Consider the following 20,508-nt stretch of genomic DNA (forward strand, 5'->3'; position numbering starts at 1 on the left):
AGCAAGGAGAAGAAACAGGATGCAGTACAGCTGAGGATTTGAAGCCCTTAGATTTAAGCAATAAATACTACTCAGTAGAGACAAAATTTATTGTTTATGTATTAGAAATCTGTGTCAAACCTTGTGCAAAAAGAGACGTACTCTGAAATATGAAAAAATAAAATCTAATCTTGAGGTCATTCAGATTGATTTTGTTGAACCATATTTAACAATATGTCCTGTAAGCACATTAAATTAACTGAGAAACTGTTCTCTATTATGTAAAACCCAAAATGAATATATGTTTTTATACTAAATTCAATTGCAGGATGTCTTGCTCAGAAGAAATATAGTAAACTGAATTTGATAGAAAAGAAACTCTAATGAAAGAAAGATGCCTTAAATTCTATCAGGTTAGTAAAAAATTTTCTTAACTTTTGTGAGGAAATCCTTTTACTTTGCTAAGGAAATTTGACACAAATACATTACATTTTGCTATATTTTACTTCATATTTAAACAAAGATTATTTTACTGCCTACAGCAAATGTGTTTTGTATCCAGAGCTTTTTGCCTAGCAATTCAGATGTTTATGTAGCTTTTTTCATCTATTGAACAAGAATACAACTAAAACCCAGTAAATCTTCCACAAAAGATTTCTTAAAAAGTGCTTCCTTTTTATAGTGTTTATATAAAGATCAGTATTTTATACAACAGTGATCTTCAAATCTTCAAATAATATAGCCTCTCTAGAAGCCTACAGTAAAATGACATCTTAAGTGTTTAATTTTTATTACTCATTATGTATTGACAAAAGTGACATTTTCAGACATCCCATGAGCATAAGGCCCACACAAGCCAAAGGAAAATTATTTACAGGCCAGAGCAAAGGTTAGTTAACAGTATTAATGATGTAAGATGCTTTTCCCCTTTCTCTGTTTCTGATGTTCTCATGGGACATTGCACATAGGCCTCGCAGTTAAAGACATCTTCAAGGGAAAACAGAGGACAAATCCTCAAGCCCTTCCATCATATGTGCAGTAAAGAAAGAGTCAGGTGACAGCTAACCAGTAATCTGCAGTCCCAAAGGTAGGCTTCATGTCAAAGTAAATGTCAGCACTTTCAGGATAAGACCCACTTCTTTGAGCCCGACATTTCTGTTCATTCAGATTCAGTGTTTTGAGCAAATTTAGCAATCTTCTGAAGAGTATCTCTAAATCCAAGCACCAAAGTACTCGCTTTGAAGGTAATGTTCTTACAGATTAAAGTACTTAAAAAGCTTGTAGAATCAGCTCTGTTATTGCACAGGTGAAGAGATTGCTTTAGATACTAATATGCATCTGCACTACTGAAAAACATCAGGAAGAAAAGACTCTCTGAGACTTAGAGCACTCCTACACAGGTCTGACACAGGTAGGAAGCTGCAGAATGAACCACTTCTGACTCAGAAGCAAATAAAACCAAAATCAAACACAGTTGGCTTCAGGTGAAGCAGTGGAGATTGAGTACCTCAGCTGGTGGCAGACAAATATTATTTGAATGTTTATATTCTATATTTTATTTTGTTTTGTTTTATTTTATTTTATTTATTTCTACATGGATCTGAATAAACAGGAGCTAAAGCCAGAGAATTTCATCTTGCATTACAGAACCATATTCCATGGGTCATGTCGCATGTCGACTATACTTTGGTGTTCTAGGGACACTACCTCATGCTTTGGTGAAGGGAGAGAAAAGGTCTTTTGTCTTCATTAAATCATAAATTTCTTTAGTTTCTGTGTATGCTGCGTATACTGCTCAAGTGTCCCCGTTGAATCTCCATTTACAGTACTACTTTCACCATCTGGATCGCATTTGGCACTTCATGTTTTCAGAATACATTGCACTTTGAATGTGTTTTCCTTGCACACCTTCTCAAAGATGCCTCTTTCAGAATAAATGTCCTTTTGAACAGACTTAAATCACCCATAAGAATTGCTCTTCCCAGCTGTTTGTCTTCAGGTTGCCTGCTGCAAGGAGTTGCATTCGTAAAGGTTTAAGTTTCTTGGTCCTAATAGCAAAATTTGCTTCCTCTTTGCTGGGACCCACATCTTTGCAAAGTCCACACAAACTGTGCTGCCCATCGCTAGATGTGTTGGGTTTGTGTTGCTAGGTTTTGGTAGCGGGGGGGCTACAGGGGTGGCTTCTGTGAGAAGCTGCTAGAAGCTACCCCTGTGTCTGATAGAGCCAATGCCAGCCGGCTACAAGACGGACCCGCTGCTGGCCAAGGCCAAGCCAATCAGCGCCTCTGTGATAACATATTTAAGAAGGGAAAAAACCAGTTAGGGAGAGCTTTTGCAGCCAGAGAGAGGAGTGAGAAGATGTAAGAAACTCTGCAGACACCAAGGTCAGTGCAGAAGGAGGGGCAGGAGGTGCTCCAGGTGCTGGAGCAGAGATTCCCCTGCAGCCCGTGGTGAAGACCATGGTGAAGCAGGCTGTCCCCCTGCAGCCCATGGAGGAAGGATGAGGGAGTGTAGAGATTCCACCTGCAGCCCGTGGAGGACCCCACGCCGGAGCAGGTGGAGGCACCTGAAGGAAGCTGTGGCCCCGTGGGAAGCCCACGCTGGAGCAAGATCCTGACAGGACCTGTGGACCCGTGGAGAAAGGAGCCCACGCCAGAGCAGGTTTGCTGACAGGACTTGTGACCCCGTGGGGGACCCACGCTGGAGCAGTTTGCTCCTGAAGGTCTGCACCCCGTGGAGGAGACTCACATTGGAGAAGGTCGTGAAGGACTGTCTCCCGTGAGAGGGACCCCACGCTGGAGCAGGGGAACGATGAGAGGAGTCCTCCCCCTGAGGATGAAGAAGCGGCAGAAACACCGTGTGATGAACTGACCGTAACCCCCATTCCCCGTCCCCCTGTGCCGCTGAGGGGGGCGGAGGTTGAAGCCGGGAGTAAAGTTGAGCCCGGGAAGATGGGAGGGGTGGGGGGAGGTGTTTTAGGATTTGATTTTATTTCTCATTCCTCTACTCTGTTTTGCTTAGTAATAAATTAGATGAATTCCCTCTCTCAGTTCAGTCTGTTTTGCTCGTGATGATAATTGGTGAGTGATCTCTCCCTGTCCTTATCTCGACCCATAAGCTTTTCGTTGTACTTTTTCTCCCCTGTCTGGTGAATGAGGGGAGTGATAGAGCAGCTCTGGTGGGCACCTGGCCCCCAGCCAGGGTCAACCGACCACACTAGATTACTGTTGAAGTGGAAAATGTGTTACATTGGGCTTATTTCTTTAGGTGACATACAAGCATTAGCTTGAGATCTAGTTCAATAGAACAACCAGATCCCTGAAGAGACATTTGTCTAGAGACTCATCAGTGAACATAGGTCCTTTTCCCAAATTTTGATCCAACAAAAAAGCTTTTAAGACACAGGGTCTCTTTACAAAGTTCTAAATTTAAAACAGATCTTGCAAGGTACATCAGGTGGCATCAGAAACAGAAGTGGCAGAAGAAATAGGTCTCTCCAATTTCTTTGTGGTGGGATAACCCAGAAAGCAACAGTCTGTTTGGGACTGCAGTTTTGCAACACTGTCTGAATCAGGCTAGCAAGCACTGAAAGAGTAAGAAAGAGAAAGAGAAAGATGAGCAGGATTGAAAGGGCATCCGGAGGCACTGGGTTCCCTGGCACGAAGTAGCTATTGAAGTTGCGAAGTGAGAAAAGCTAAATATGATTGCAATCTTCTTTTAGCCATCTGCTGCGGTTTTTCCTAGCTTTCTTCATCCCAGCATCTGAAACAGCATCTTCCAACTATGCCTCGTTTCTTTACAGGTATTCTTCTCCAAAAAATGACTGCACATCTTAAAATGATGTTCTGCCTCTGCAGTGCCACAGAAAGATTACCCAGACATTGGGGTGCATGTTGCTAAAATGGAAATACTAAAATTGACACCAGGTCTTAACTCTTCAGAGGCTAAATCTTAGGCAGCTGGATTTCCCAGTGCCGTTTTCTAAACCTATCTGCATGAAGGTCTTGTTCTTTTCAGTTTTACTGAAGCATTGCACCTGCTGCCTCACTGTAAATTGCAATTCATTTCTACAAAATCAAGTTTGCAATTCATTTCTACAAAATCAAGCCTTCTTTTCTCCAGGCTGAACAATCCCAACTGTCTCAGCCTGTCCTCATAGGAGAGGTGCTCCAGCCCTCTGATCAGCTTCGTGGCCCTCCCCTGGACTCCCTCCAACAGCTCCATGTCTCTCTTGTACTGGGGCCCCCAGAGCTGGACGCAGTACTCCAGGTGGGGTCTCACCAGACCAGAGTAGAGGGGCAGGATCACCTCCCTCAACCTGCTGCTCACGCCTCTTTTGATGCAGCCCAGGGCACGGTTGGCTTTCTGGGCTGCAAGCGCACACTGCTGGCTCATGTTGAGCTTCTCATCAATCAATACCCCCAAGTCCTTCTCCTCAGGGCTGCTTTCAATCCATTCCTCATCCAGCCCATAGTCATGCTTGGGATTGCGCCGACCCACGTGCAGGACCTTGCACTTGGCCTTGTTGAACTTCATGCGGTTCATACAGATCCACCTCTCCAGCCTGTCAAGGTCTCTCTGGATGGCATCCCTTCCCTCCAGCGTGTCGACCACACCACACAGCTTGGTGTCGTCAGCAAACTTGCTAAGGGTGCACTCAATCCCACTCTCCATGTCACCGACAAAGATGTTGAACAGTGCTGGTCCCAGTACTGACCCCTGAGGAGCGCCACTCGTCACTGTTCTCCACCTGGACATTGAGTTGTTGACCACAACTCTTTGAGTGTGACCATCCAGCCAATTCTTTATCCACCGAGTGGTCCATCCATCGAATTCATGTCTCTCCAATTTAGAGACAAGGATGTCATGCAGGACAGTGTCAAATGCCTTGCACGAGTCCAGGTAGATGACGTCAGTTGCCCTTCCCTTATCCACCAATGCTGTAACCTCATCATAGAAGGCCACCAGGTTTGTCAGGAATGATTTGCCCTTAGTGAAGCCCTGGTGGCTGTCCCCAGTCACCTCCCTGTTTTCCATGTGCCTGAGCATAGTCTCCAGGAGAGTCTGCTCCATAGTCTTGCCAGGCACGGAGGTGAGACTGACCGGCCTGTAGTTCCCTGGGTCTTCCTTTTTTCCCTTCTTAAAAATGGGGGTTATATTTCCCCTTTTCCAGTCAGTTGGAACTTTGCCAGACTGCCAGGGCTTCTGAAATATGATGGCAAGTGTCCTGGCCACTTCATCCGCCAGTTTCCTCAAGACCCGCGGATGCATCTCATCAGGTCCCATGGACTAGTGCACCTTCATGTTCCTTAGATATTCTTGAACCTGATCTTCTCCTACAGTGGGCGGTTCCGCATTCTCCCAGTCCCTGCCTTTGCCTTCTGTGACCTGGGCAGTGTGGCTCAAGCATTTTCCAGTGAAGACTGAGGCAAAGAAGTCATTGAGTACCTCAGCCTTCTCCATATTGTGGGTAACCAGGTCACCTGTTTCATTCCAGAGGGGACCCACATTTTCCCTCGTCCTTCTTTTATCACTGACATACCTATAGAAGCTTTTCTTGTTGTCCTTGATGTTCCTGGCCAGACTAATTTCTGTCAGGGCTTTGGCTTTCCTAACCTGCTCCCTGGCTGCTCGGACAGTTTCTCTGTAATCTTCCCAGGTTACCTGCCCTTGCTTCCACCCTATGTAGGCTTCCTTTTTTTTCACCCCAGAGGAATCCATTTTGCAGTCTCCAAGGCAGTTCCATCATGAGAGCCAAAGTGCAATAGGTGGGGACAATCAGAATATGGTCTTCCAGGGTTCACTTCTCTGAACTAAAATACTAGTATAGGTGTGCCAATTGCCTCTTACTTTCTGTCTATGCCCAGAAGAATATAGAGTTAAGACTCAGAATTACTTCACAGTATTGCAATAACAGACACTAGTAATGACAGTGATTCTCCAAAAATTCTTTTCCCAGCTTTGGCTGATACATATGAGGAGTCAGATACTAATGGTTCTATCTCCTTCCAACATAAAATATTTTCTCTTTATTTTGTTCAGCCTGCATAGCATCTTCCATGTTGTGGATCCCCTCCATAAATACATTTGATTTTGACTAATTTGCTTTCTCAAGGGGCTGGGGCGGGGGGGGGGGGGGGAAGGTTGAGTGAGAAGCATTTGAAAATCAGTCTCCAAGTGACTCACACTATCCCATGACTTTCTGCACTCTTTCATGCTTTTGGTCAGACTCAGCATCTTAAGTCCTCTGCTTGCAGCAATAGAAAGGACATGAACTTGATCTTTTATCACCCAGCACTCAACACTGCCTAATATGCCTGTGTGGGATTCAGCTGTCTTAAAATCACTGTTTTACTTTGTAGCTTTTTACTTATATTTTGCCACCCCAACTCTGGGAATATTCTTCATCCTTTCAAAGCCTTATTTGTGATTTACTTCCTTCTGTATCATGTTATGGGGCTGGTGAAATTCAGATTTTCTTTTCCTTTTTTTTCCTTAGGCTGATAATTCCAAAAGTAACTGAAGGATTTACACACTGCTTGTGAAGTCAGTGTATTACTGCATTACAAGGCATATATAAAAAAAATGCAAAAATCAAACCCTCATTTTCAAAACAGATCAATTCAACTTTTTTTTCTGTGGGGATCCAGTTAGTGTTAGATATCTGCATGGCCTTGCCAAAACCGATCCCTAGTTAAGGTATGAAATTGCTGAATTCCTGAAGTTGTTGGGATTGTTTGTGATACTATCAACATTTTAAGGTTAAACAGTGAACTCTAGATTCAAGTCGTGGCAGGAATGGTACAAGAAGGATTGATTTTCATGTGTGGTGGGTGTTTTTTTTTCAGTTTATTTTTTTTAAGTCCTCTTCAAGTCTGCACGTAGCCTAAGCTGCAATAACTGCAGCCCAGGGCAGTGTCAGTGAGGCAATCAGCACCTTATCTGGGTAGCTTTCATTTCCTGTTGAAAGAGGTTGCTGAGGTATGCACTGAATCCACATCTCCCCCCCACAAACTACTTCATCCTCTTTGCTATCTCCCCAGTGATCTTCCTTCCCACAGCAGAGGAAGAAGGCTGGGCCTCCTCATACTGCCGCAAACACCTTCCTCTCCCATGTGGGCTGCTTTGATTCAATTTTAGTGTGAGGCTTGGGGGCTCCCAGACTTCCCCCAGTAATTCAGGGTCCGCCCAAAGGGCTCCACTGCTTTGGTGGCATATGGTCTTCATGATACAAAACAGCACAGGAATTTTCTTTCTCTTAGGAATTTCAGTTCCCATTTTTAGAGAACTGATTGGAACTGTATGTTGCAGTCCACCAAAATCCATGGTTTCCATAACAAAAGTAATGATATGTGATATGGAAGTAACTTAATTCTTAATAAAACAAAATCAGTGAATGGTATGATATTCAGCCAGTTTCAGTCTTCCTTCCCTCTGCCTGTTAATGAAATTAAATGCCAACTGGATGGGAGACAGATTATTTCTTAATTGTATAAAACTGTATTTTTAAATTATAGGGCTTGACCTAAAATCAGGTTTATTCATAGTTAGAATAGGTTAATAAATGGTTAAAGGTTCCTGCATGGGCTTTTAGACATCCCTGTTTGCTTGGGATTTTTTCCCCTTTGGGTACTGCAGACTAGATTTGTCTGGGTCAATAGAAATTAATTTGCCCTATAAAATTTACCTCCCTGAAGCAATGCAGCAAACTCAGCAAGACTGTTTTGTCTAAGTCACTTAGAAAGGGTTGGGTGGTTGGGCAACCAACTGCTATTCAAGTAAGACTTGAAAGCAGCAGAATAAGAAATTTAGATACCAGTCTGAGACCAAATAATTAATCATTAGGGATACCATCAAGACCTCTGTGCTATATTTCAATAGGAGTGAGATGCATAAAACCTGACATAATATAGCAATTTTTCTAACATTCATTAACACATCAGAGGAAGCAAAAGTTGGAAATTTCTCTTTCCCTCTACTCTCCCACATCTCCCAGCAAAGCTAAGTAGCAAACTCTCTGGGGAAAAAACCAAACCAAACCAAACCAAACCAAACCAAAAAACAACCAAATACCAAAAAACCCCCCACAAAAAAAAAAAAAACAACCCACCAAAAAAACCAAACCCCAAAAGCAACAACAACAAACCACCAACCCATGCCACTCAAAAAGTCAGAGGTATTATCTGAACATATTGAGAAAGTCACAATATCCACTGTGAATTCTGACTTCTTCCAATGAGCTTAATGTAGTAGCTTAGTTTGCTACTGGAAACTGAAAACAAAAATAATCTCAAAGCTGCATATCTCAGGGTCTTTTAACTGTAATGCTGACCCTCTTAAGGTCATGCTGCATCTTTGCTCTTGGCTCCAGCTGCAGTATTTTGGCTGTGGACTGGTTTTACAGTTATTTCATTTTGAGGTTATATTGCTTGCTATTATCACAGCTGAAACTATAGCCCACCCTGGAAATAGCAAAATGGTAACAGGGCATTGCCTCAAACTGTAGTCTGCACAAAGGTGGAAATTTTCCCCACTCCCCTCAATTTCAAAAAAATTGAGAGAGGCATGCCTGGTGTACAGTACCCTTGTGTACAGCTAAGCTTTGCAAAAGATACTCCTTACTGCTTTTGCCTTCTTGCATGAATGCTTTTACAGAAATTATTCACAATTATCATTAATTTACAGACTACAGCTGAATAGACTCAGAGGGCACAAGGGACCATTTTGGTTATGTATCCTGCTTAATAGAGACCATTGGACCTCCCCCAGTAAGTAACTCCTGACTTGCATCCAGACCTTCTGATTTACTAAAGGGACTTTGCCAACAGACAGATCTTCAATGCCACACTGTTTGTGAGCAGCTTGTTTCCAAAGTGCAAATTTTGCTGCTTAATTTGTATATAATCATAGAATGGTTTGGGTTAGAAGAGACCTTTAAAGATCATCTAGTCCAATGCTCCTGCCATGGGAAGGGACATCTTCAACTAGACCAGGTTGCCCAAAGCCCCATCCAACCTGGCCTTGAACACTTCCAGGGAGGGGGCCTCCACAACCTCTCTGGGCAACCTGTTCCAGTGCCTCACCACCCTCATCGGAAGACATTTCTTCCTTATATCCAATCTAAATCAACCCTTTTTCAGTTTATTTGTTCTGGCTGGTTAATTAACTAAGCCACATGCTATCATTTCCTTCCCTTGGAAGTATGAGTCAGGTAAGTAACCAACAAAGGAAAACATGCAAAATGCAGTTCTGTACTAAGGCAGGATCCTCAGTTGATATGACTCACTGAAATCATATTCAAGTCAACCATTATGACAGTGTACATCATCTGAGAATCTGTCCCCCAGGGAGCAGAAATAATATGATAGTGTTTTTATAATGATAATCAGGAAGCACATGCATTTTGTAACTCCACAAATTCACTTTTGAATAAACCCAGCTAAACCATTTTTTTTCGTTAAGATTTGCAATAGCAGAACAAAGGACACTGGCTTGTTTATAGAATCTGAATATTCAAGTGTATTTAATGTGGCTAAAACATAACTGACTTTGTTTTCAAACACTAAGGAAACTGAGATGGTGATAAGGAGCCATAATTTTCTGGTTTGGCTTCAGGTTTGATTTTGCTTAAAGCACAAGTGGCAAATGATATGTACCTTTTGCAGAGAAGAGGTGGCATGAATAGGATTGTCTTGCTGCCGATGCACCCCATGAAATAGGACTTCTTGGCTAGATTGTGGCCTTTTTGCTGACCAAGATCAAGTGGCCTGACAAACTACGGTGAGTCTGACACAAAAAGTGGAGTTTTATCATAATTTCAAATAAGCTTTGAAATTTTCTATCTGAGTATTTACTAGATACTTGGTCATATGAACTCTTCAATCTCTGGCACTACTACTGAATCTATGTGTAACCCTCTGCAATTATCATCACTTCTCTGCGTCAGCTGACACATTTATAAAGACAGTGGTACCATATGCCGAGGCATTAATTGGTCAGTGTTGCTCTGGTACAGGAGCACCCTGTCCCTATTACGACACCCTTATTAGGTGCTCATTTTGTCAAAGATTGAAGGTCTATGCAGAAATCCTCCACTTAAATCCACTGTTACCTCAGAAAGCATCTAATAAGGAAAACAAAACAGAACTAAACAATACTTAATCAATTATTGAGATGTGTTTAAATCATGAGCTTTGCAAGGCAATCTACTATCCCTGCTCACAGAAAACCGGTATAATGGGGCAGAGTCTTGGTAAATCTCTGTGGATTATAACAATGACAATAATTATGTAGCACATTTCTCACAATCACAATCTTAGCAATAACACTAACGTTTTGCTCTTTGCAATGTTATGCATGATTCCATAAACTCTAAACTGCTAATGGTTTGTGTACACTCTGCCTTGAGATTGATTCTTGAAATAATAGAAAACAAATGTTCAAAACTGAGCAAACTCCTTTACAAAACTTGTCACTATTACCAGATCAGTAATTTCTTATTTGTTGAGTTCTTATGCTGTCTCTTCTAAAAGTTTGTCATTTAAACAATTTACTTTTACTTGGAGCTTAACATTCCTAGAGATTGACATAATGAAAACAATAAAATTCATCTTTATTCTTTCTTCCTATGTATTACAGTGCAGGTTTTATCTTAATGGAATTTCTGCAACCTACTTTTGAACCTTTTCCTAATATACAGGTAACTGCCATTGTCCATAATTCAGCCGATTTCACGAATAATTTCACAGCGCTTCCACAGCACCAGGAATATCGGTTTTCCATAGAGCACAGCAGGCTGCACAAATGGCCCTGTCATTTTTTGGCTAGATGTACCAAGTGATCATCTTTTAGTTTGTACAATTTGCACTATACAGCCACCTGAGGTTTCAGATGTACTTCGCTACTGGATATTCAAAGGTTGAGGTGTCTCACACTTAAGTGACCTTATCTTGCATTGGTTGAGTCTGGTGCAGAGTACTACCTACTATCTCAATTCTGGATGTGTAACCTGCTCACGTGCCTCTGGACCGTAATAGGGCTCAGCTTCGTTAGCAGTCCTCTCACTCGGGACAGAAATTGTGTCAGATACGTGTGAGTGCTTGTATGTACACACAATACATGAGCTAATCAGGCAGTCGCAGAATGACAGACAATAGGGCTGCAAGGCGCGCCACAAGGCAGCTGCACAGTATCTCGTTCACCGAGAGCTGACTTTGACCGCGTTGTGCCCTGCTCAGAGAATCCCCCCTCGCCTCTGGATAGCCCCCACACTGCTGCACTGTGGAGAAAACATAAGTGGTGAGGAATGAGGAAATACTGTAAAAATTCAAGGATCTAGAAAAATGTGCCTGTTCTTAGATAACAGCTACCTGACCATCTCAGCAGTAACATCTAGCTTGTTTTAATCCGGCTTTCTCAAGCATGCTACTGACAAGTTGTTTGCAAAGGTAGCTGGTCTTGGGAGGGAGATGTTAACTAAGTAAACCCTGCATTGCCTGCACTGACATTTTCAATGAAGCTGAAAAATGAACAAGGAAATCAATCCAAGCTGTCTTGGCTGTGTTACATGAGAAAACAGTAGTGGGTATAAGTGGGAGAGAAATATATTTTTTTGCCAAATGCAAGACTTCTGACTAGAAGATGTAATTTGCTGAACAAGAAATGTTATTTTCAGGATGATTTTTAAAATTTAATTTAATAAAATGTGAAACAATAATGAAAATACTTCCTTCAAAAATTAGGTTTCTTGTGTCCTCATTGAATTGAGACAAAGCAATAAATACTGTTGTTCTTTCAAAATCTATTTTATTAATTTTCTCTCTTTCAACTCCCATTTGTATGCAAAACCTGTTTAACCTGCATGTTCTTGGTAGCTATTAAAAGCAATACAGCAATCAGTATTATCTTTCTACTTCAGCATAAACTGGTTATCCAAATATTTTAGCATTAAATATAAAGAGACAACTTCTATCATATCAAAACCTAGCAGTATTTCTTTTTTACTTCTTTTGAGGGAGTTTAATGGAAAATAGTACAAACCTTGGAAATTTCCTCAAGGATAGTTCTGTATAATAATAAATTAACATACTTTTCTTTTTCTGCTTTTGGGAATATCTTCTATTTTGTATGAGACTAAATATGTCTCCTGAAGTATATTTCCAGAGTGGAAAAAATGGATCCATTAAAAATAAATAAGAAAAATTGATTATTTTTTGTCAATGAAAATGTCCCTGCATATTCCATTAACATTTTATAAGTCATTTTTAAGAGCCTGACAAAATTCTGCAAGGTTTGGGTAAAAAAAAAAACACAACAAAACAAACAAAAAACACAAAACCAAAAAACCCCCAAACACACCCCACCCATATTAATTTATTTAGGAGTCTTCAGTGACAAATAAAAACATAAGGAGAAATTTATTTTTTTTTCTTCTAAATATTTTACAAGTCATAATATACCTAATACTTATCTGTGGTTCTTTTCTGAGAAAATATAGTTGCACAGGACCTCTTTTCTTCCCTTGAGTAATAAGAGATAATTTATTAATAGCATTAGCCTTTGATTTTATTCACCTTCAGCTCTTAAAAACAAATAAGTGATTTTCAAAGCTCTGCAAAGTGTTACTAGCTGCTTCCCAAAGCTGCACCTACTCTCCTCACCACCTCATTCTTTAGTGACGTTCATCCTGGCCTTGCTAGTTTGACAGTTATTTTTCTCCTGCTGATTTTATTGTGATAGGACTTATCAAGCTTATCAAGGACTGTGCTGTCAGTGAGACGCACAACATCCAGGGGATCTTGACAACAAGCGTCTGGAAAAAATGAGCAAAATGCATTGTATTTGTAAGAGAAGGGAGAATTTCTACAATCTCTCTAGTATCTCAGAGAGTTTATGCAATTGTGGCTTAGGGCAGAATTTGTAAAAGTTTGTTTTCTTCACTTAAGCACTCTCTTCTGTGGCTGGCCTGGGACACAACCTTTACTCTGGCCGTTACTGTGATGCAATGGCTACAGAGCCTAAAATACTCTGTTTTGTTTGTTTATTTTACGATTTTGTAACAGGACGGATCCTTGAGATACTGTATCTCCACGTCACAACTGTCCTGGGGCGCAGCCAAAGCAATCAAACCATCAGTACCCTTCCTCCTGTGCTTGCACCACAGCGCCCGACAGACCAGGAGCTCAAACAAGACACGGCGATAGACGTGCTCACTGACGCGTCTCGTTACCCGCCTCCCTTGCGTGGCTCCACGGCGGGCACCAGGGAACAGCCATGCCGGGAGGAGGGATGCCCGAGCACTGCTTGGCTTGGCATCCCACAAGCTGTGCACAACGGGACCAAGTGGTGACTCTTTCTCAGCTTCGGAAGTGGACTATTATTAATTTTCAAGCATGCTCATATTCAGGAGGATTTTACCGCTTTCCTAAAAAGCAGTTTTATTGTATGTCTCAAATAACCTAATGGCGTCCAATGTTGCTGCCAGCGCGGGAGAGAGAGCAGGGACTGGAAGCGGAGACGGAGCAGGAAACGCAGTGAAAGTGTGTGTTCGCAGTCCTGTCAAAGTGCTACAGCCTTCCCCTCTTGAAGCATCTCAGCTATGCCAGCCCTGCTTGTCTCTTAACCAGAGCTGCCAACTGGGCTACATCGCATGGTGACTTTGTGAGGCTGACAAATGTAGGTTAAAATGCACCAGCCAAGCTCATTTCCATTTGGATTTTACCCAAAGTCTCAGATAAAGGGCCTGAGCAATAATTTGATGCACTAATTAGCCCATTAAAAAAAAAAAATTGTTATTTTTAGGTGCTTCCAGTTTTGTTTCAGAGGAGAAAAAGCCTTTGGTATATTTTGAAGAATTTTGTGGAGATGCCTGTTGCAAGTAAGAATAAACAAACGAGCTCTTTCAAATTCCTGGAAATGGCTGAGAGACGTGTTGTGAATTCTTTGAATTAGTAAAATAGACTGCAAGTGACCAAGCATGTAAAAAGCAGGGTTAACATGTCACGGAGGACCACAGCTGGTTAATTTAACTACTGCATTTTAACTTTCATTTTTTTCTAAATATACTTTATAATTTAACATTTAATTCCTCATACAGTATAACAAAGGACCAGTGTACACTTTATTATAAAAAGCCTACACTGAAAGAATACTAAAACTGCAGAATATACTGGTGAAAATTTAAGAAAACATTAGTTGTCCAAATTTAATTTACTTCTGTTAATATAGTTTTAAGAACATGATAGCATGCTATATTTACAAATATTCTCCTTTGGTACTCGTTCCATGTGTGTTCTCACACCTTGTTTACTGCACATCCTCCAAATTTGCACTGAATAGTTGATTGTTAATTCTGAATAATGAATATTGTTATAGGACATTATCCAAAGTTTTCTGGAATAATTGCCTAGAATTAGGTTTCCAAATCCTTATCAGTTAATTAAAAATAGTGAACCAGCAAATCCTACTGGAATCATTGGAGACACAACACTTTTGAAGCACTAATTGCTTATTTAGGTATCTGCATTAAGTCTGCAGCTCAAGAAAAATGTGCTCAGGGTGAACTGAGGAAATAACCCTCCAAGCCTTCAGGACTTAGTTCAGACCACAGAACAGTTTTTGTGAACTGTCATCCATTCTTCACACTCACCCCTCATTCTGAGTTGCAGAAGTATAAAATTGCCTGCCAGCAAAGTTAGCATGTCGTAGGAAGCGTGCTAGCTTGGGCTTAGTGCGGCGACAAGGACACAGCACTTGAGACGAACACATTCATCTGCCAACACTGACCATGCGGTGAGTATCAAACACTTGTACTGCTCAAAAGAGCAACAATAAAAAGCAGATTAGGAAAACACTGCTGATCATTTATAATTGCATCCACAAGTTCAGCTCTGGGCCTGGTTTGACTTTCCTTCATACCCGTGTGAAGGAGTAACTCGGCTTCAGTCAATGCAGTACAACTTGTCAAAACAGTGTACGCAGAGGACTCAAAAACCCTTTTGAGGACGGGTAAGTAAATAAAATAGTGAATGTGCTGGCTATGACACGCAATGACCTTATCTGATTATCTGAATAGTATTAGCCAGTACCTTGTAGAGAGTTTTTTGTCTACCTTTTCTGTACTAGCAGCAGTTTGCCCCTCAGAAGTGCACAAGAAACTTCTTTGTCATGTACACCCAGGAGCAGCTGTAGGAGTTTCAACCATACCTTCATATGAGCATGTTGGCCGTGACAGAGACACTGAAACAATCACTGGCTATTTACTCTGCCTATTATTGCTTTATCTTCTACCATGTCCCTGGTTTTGCACCACTTCTCTCCTGTTTAAGCAGGTGAAAAACCAATACTTTCCTCTCTTTTGACTCCACTAACTGCAAGGGCTTGGTGTTCCTCAACTACGTCCTAATTAACCAGAGATTCGCCTCTTCCAGTGTTTGAACATCTCTGAGAACATAAAAAGGGAGTAAAAAGGAACCATTTCCATTTCTCTTTTGCATCATTTTCTTCTCACAAACACAATGGAACAAGACTGTAGGCCGGACCCTTTGCTTTGTGTGTAAATCTGCTTCATGGAGCTATGCTGATTAATGGCATCATTATTTTTGTTGCTAATGCTTGCATGACCGAAGTACCCGCAGATCCCAAGTGAGATAGGAGTCAGCTGTCCTAGGTGCTGTACAGATAAAAATGTCATGGAAGCATTTGCTCCAAGTGTTCACCAGCTGACTAGAAGAAGAGAAACCATACGGGAGGGAAGCAGGCAGCTACGAGGCAGAGAGGTGGCTGCTCAGAGTCACCCGGCAGAGCACTGGCATAGCTGGGAATTAACTCCAGGTATCCAGACGCTCAGATCACTGCTCAGGCCAATACATTGAGCAGTCTTGCCAGCTAAAACAAACATATATTTTTTCAACTGTTGCCAAACTGCCAACTACAGTGAAATGTGCTAACAAGATGTACAAAAGCAGGTTTCACTCTCCAAATCTTTTTTAAAACAAAAAGAAAATATTTTCTTTTTTTTCTCATTGCTTAGTGTCTTTCTATTAAATATTTCAGATTTTTGGGATGTTGGACAAATTTATTTTGAAAGCAAAAAGAAGAGATTCATTACTTTATATTTGAAGCTGGCCTCTGGAAATAAAATGCAATCAAGGATTGTCTCTCTACCATTTCTTTAATGTGCACATAAACTAACTCTGCTCATCAAATGGTAGATTTTAACAGTTAGGGTGGATGCCTGGAAAGCCTTCTGTAGCAAATGAAGTGTTTGTTTGAGGGGCAAACATCTTGCTCCGATAATATACCCAACAATACCTAACTAGTTTATCGCAGCAGTTACCTTCTGACATTCACTGAGAAGTTTTACACCAGCTGTAAATTATGTTGCAAAACTTCCTCATATTAAATCCTGTCAGCAAGACTCTGTTTCAGCTCCAACTCTGCTGGGCAGAAAAAAAAAGTCAGCACAGCAGAAATATACTTCCTTGTGCTTGACCGAAACAGAAAAAAGAAAAAAAAAAAAAGAAAGAAAATAAAAGAGAAGAAAACTATAAGAAAACCAGAAGCTCTTTTTACAGTATTTCTAATTGTAGCTTCAAGAAGATAATAGAGAACCACCTTAAGACTCTGCATTGGAGTGGACGGGGGGTTTTTTATGTCACTTCTTCATACCCTTAAATCATCATTGCCATTGGATGCTGATTCGCAGCTATAAACTACTTCCAGTGTTTACATTAGGGTTTCTGAAAGAAATGCATATCTCGGGCCAGCAGATCAAATACATCACTGTCTACAGGAACTGAAGTGAGGCAAGTATGCATTGTATCCAAATGAGGCCTGCAGGAATCCAAGGCAAGCAAAAACTTCATAAGTTACACCCAAAAAAACTGCACACAAAGACAATAGTGAGGACCAAGAAAAGGCACAAAGTGAGCTTGTTTGCATACAGCAATGAATGAGACAGGACTGTATCTGTCTATAAAAATAAAGGTCCATTTCACAATGGGAACGAAAGGAATTTTTCTTTTCTGCTCATTAAACTACAGAGAGAGCAAGTGAGGCTCTGTGGCTTATTTCAGAATTGCATGAGCAGGAGGTGAAGCCAGATTTTCCCAAGAGAAGAGAACTTTGAGTTACTCCTAGTTTCAGTGTGATGGTCCCCTGTCTGCTCTCAAACGCGCAGACATCAGCCCTTGTGCCGATGTTCAGTTTTTATGGGGGTTGCAGGGCAGGAGGGCACAGAGCCAAAGAGAAGCGAGCTTTCCTCCCAGGATGGCAGCAAGTCCCCTGCGAATGTCTGCTGCATCCCAGCAGCTGAAATAACCTGCGTGCTCCCATAGGTGGAAAGCCTTTTGCACCAGTCCTCAGGTTCTGGTCCTCCCCCCCTCCCTGTCTCATTTATGTCGTGCCTCTTGCCCAAATAGCTTCCTGCTTCCACCACCAAATGACACTCATTCCACTGCAAATGGCCCCTTTGAAGTCGCAGGGGAGGGGCCTGGATTTTATCCATGACACAGAATCCTAGCATAACTTTAACCCTTCTTAAATTATTTTTTTTTTTTTTTTTTGGAAGAGGGGGGGCATGACAGAGAAGCGGCAGTTACTGAAAGCAAGGGGAAGAAAAAAGTAGAAAAATACAGTTTTGTCAATCTGCAGTCATCAGTTAACATACTAATAAAGGGCTTCCCAGAAAAAGTAGCTGCTACCATATCTGCTCATCTTTGTATGCAATTGTCTCACCAACTTGAGAAGATTTCCACAGCTATGCCACCATTTAGTCAAAGGCTCATGCTTTCAAGGTCAATTAGCCCATGGTCATGTCACAGAGAGCTCCAAAGAAACTCCTCCGGTCTAACACCTACATTTCATGACTACCCATGTGAGCGAAAGGGAAGGGAAACTGTTAATTGGTTGTCAGGCAGGATGAAAACATCATTCCTTTGGCTTACTGGATGTTCACACATAGGAAAGCCTAAATGGTTTGTTTTGTTTTTTTCTTTTTTAATGTAGTGAATTTAAAAAAAAAGAAAAAAAAGAAGTTTGTGTGAAATCCCTTGGAGTCCAGAAAATCAGTGCATCTTGGTTTGAGTTTGATGCTATTTTTTTTTATGACAATAAATAAAGTGAAAAGTTTTGCTGAAATGAGAAATCATTCCAGTTCCCAAATGACAACTTATCGTTTTAAAAATGTGTCAAAGTCAGTCACAGGGAATTTTTGGAATGTTTACATTTGTTAAGGAAAGATTTGGCAAAACACATTCTTGAAGTGTTTTGATCTCACTAAATCTGCCTTTTTACACAAAATGGGGGGGGGGGGGGAAGAGATCGGTGAAAGAAACTTTCACTGAGCTCAAATGACAGATGGCTCTTGGGCTATGCAGCTTATATTAAATGAAGAAAAGTCCTTAAACTGTAGTTCAGGTCACTGCTTAGTCTACATGTCTGTCGGTGTTCTTTTAAGTCCTGCCAGGTTTCTCAGATTCATGAGTGGACTCTTCCATTCAAAGCACAACACAAATTCTACTTCAGGTCCAGGTTTTCGACTGTAAACTGAAATCATAACATATCTTCCCCTACCATGTTTCTTTTAATGTACCTAAAGTCATTCACTGTGACCGCACAAGAAATATTTGCAAAGAAAATTGCACACAGTCTATAAAGCCATAATTAACAATTAACACCATGAAGGGATACGCTAGTATAAACTGGTAACAGCAGAGGTATTTCTGTGGGGAGAAAGTGAAAAAAAGAAAAAAAAAAAAAACAACAACAACCGAAAAAAACCCCAACAAACCAAACAAACCCCAAACACAAAATATGAATAAAGCATGGAAACTGGGGCAATACAATCTAACAAGTTACAATATATAGCACTAGAGACCTGTTTTTCAATTCATGAGAAAACCAAATAAAATGCATTATGAGCCTCCTTAAGAAAACACATTATGTACACTCATACTGTTTAGTTCAACCTAAAAGCTGTATAAAACAAGCTCTCCCCAGTGTGTTACACATTTGAGACCCTTGGGATTTCTCTTATAGTTTTATGCAATTTATTTCTTATAAACTAATCTCCTACTTCCTCTTCCAGCATGGAAAGATGTTTTATTGCTATGCTGTTTGGTTTAGCAATGGCAACGTGCCACAGACAACACTCTAGCAAGTACACAAGGCAAATTTAACATTTTTGCGTCCAAAATATAAAATTGTACTAGGATACACACCCAATCTTTTTTCAAATGAACTCACCTTCTTGAATCTGTCTTTTCACAGCGATATTGTCTCATTGTCTTTAATCAGAAGCACAATCAATTGTTTCTGCAATCTGTTTGTTATACACTCATACTCTATGCACTACCTGGTAGGTTATTTTCTTATCTACATGCCCAAAGTAAACTATTCCAAGCATGTCAAAAGATCATCAAGAAGCTAGTGACAATGCTAACTATTTTTTTGTTTGCTCCAGCTCTTTGGTCTAGCTTGGAATGCTAATCCCTTCCCCAGAGGATACTGCACACAGAGGAGCTTCAGTAAAGGTGGGAACACAAAGAGTAGTTACTAAATGGCAAGGGTACAAGGACCTTACAAGAATAAAACCAAGACTGCCACAAAGAAGGAGGCAGAAAGCTTTCACTTCAAAATTTTATCTAAGAAGACAGACTGAGGTGTGCACAGTTCCGGCTGCAGACCAATTTCTTGACACCTATTGCCATAAACGCATACTGTGTCAATGGCATTTTTGGAGGTTTGCTAAATCATCAGTTCAGAACCAATTGCAGTGTTAAAACACTACAGTGCATGTTTGATGTGCAAAATAAATGTTAAATATTCATTGTAGATAATCATAATATGAATCAAAAACCACCACAGCTTAGACATTAGGGCATTCTCATTTCTGTGAGAACTAAAAAAAATCAAGGGTAAAACATTTTAAATGGCTGGAGATGAGAAACTAATATTTTGACTCTATCTGCTTACTGAGATATTAATCTTTCAGATACGACATTCAGCTTGTAATTCAGGAATGTAAGTAATTGTTTTACATCCTGAAGTGCCAGTCTGAACAACCTAATACAGGAATCGGAACCTTTTATTTGAGAAGGAGTGGCTTGATAACAGATGTAATTTTTCTCTAAATTACACAGTTAACCAGATAAATTAACCCTCCTATTTAATATTTTTAACAACTTTCCAACATTTAACCTAAAGTCAAAACTTAATTCAGTGTTGTGACTTATGCTGTGCAAGATAGTAATTTCTACTGTGTGAGTTCCACTATATATTTAAGATCTTTAGGGCAAGAAACTCTGATTTTGGTGAGAGTTTCCAATCAGTGTGATGGGGTGTAATAAGTATTGTTATTACAATTTTCAGCAGCCATTTTTCTATTCCATTTAGGAAATAAATTATAAATGAAAAAAGGGGAGAAAAGTAACCGCACCACAGTTTGTGATCATGAATTTTTATATTGTGTTTTTGATTTATTGATCTGGCATCATGTTCCCCTTCTATTCATTTTATTCTCATAACTTA

At 40.6% G+C, this 20,508-nt stretch overlaps 1 long non-coding RNA gene across 2 annotated transcripts in view; it reads right to left on the reverse strand.

Moving 5' to 3' along the window:
• Positions 1–19,282, reverse strand: part of LOC142600980 (uncharacterized) — a 34,410-nt gene extending 15,128 nt beyond the window's left edge. For both annotated transcript variants that reach the window (XR_012834514.1, XR_012834513.1), the window contains exon 1: positions 19,225–19,282. This is a non-coding gene — a long non-coding RNA (uncharacterized LOC142600980). The remainder of the gene's footprint in view (positions 1–19,224) is intronic.
• Positions 19,283–20,508: the final 1,226 nt, after the last annotated feature.

This window comes from Balearica regulorum, chromosome 3 (genome assembly GCF_011004875.1).
Source record: "Balearica regulorum gibbericeps isolate bBalReg1 chromosome 3, bBalReg1.pri, whole genome shotgun sequence".
Taxonomy (NCBI): Eukaryota; Metazoa; Chordata; class Aves; order Gruiformes; family Gruidae; genus Balearica; species Balearica regulorum.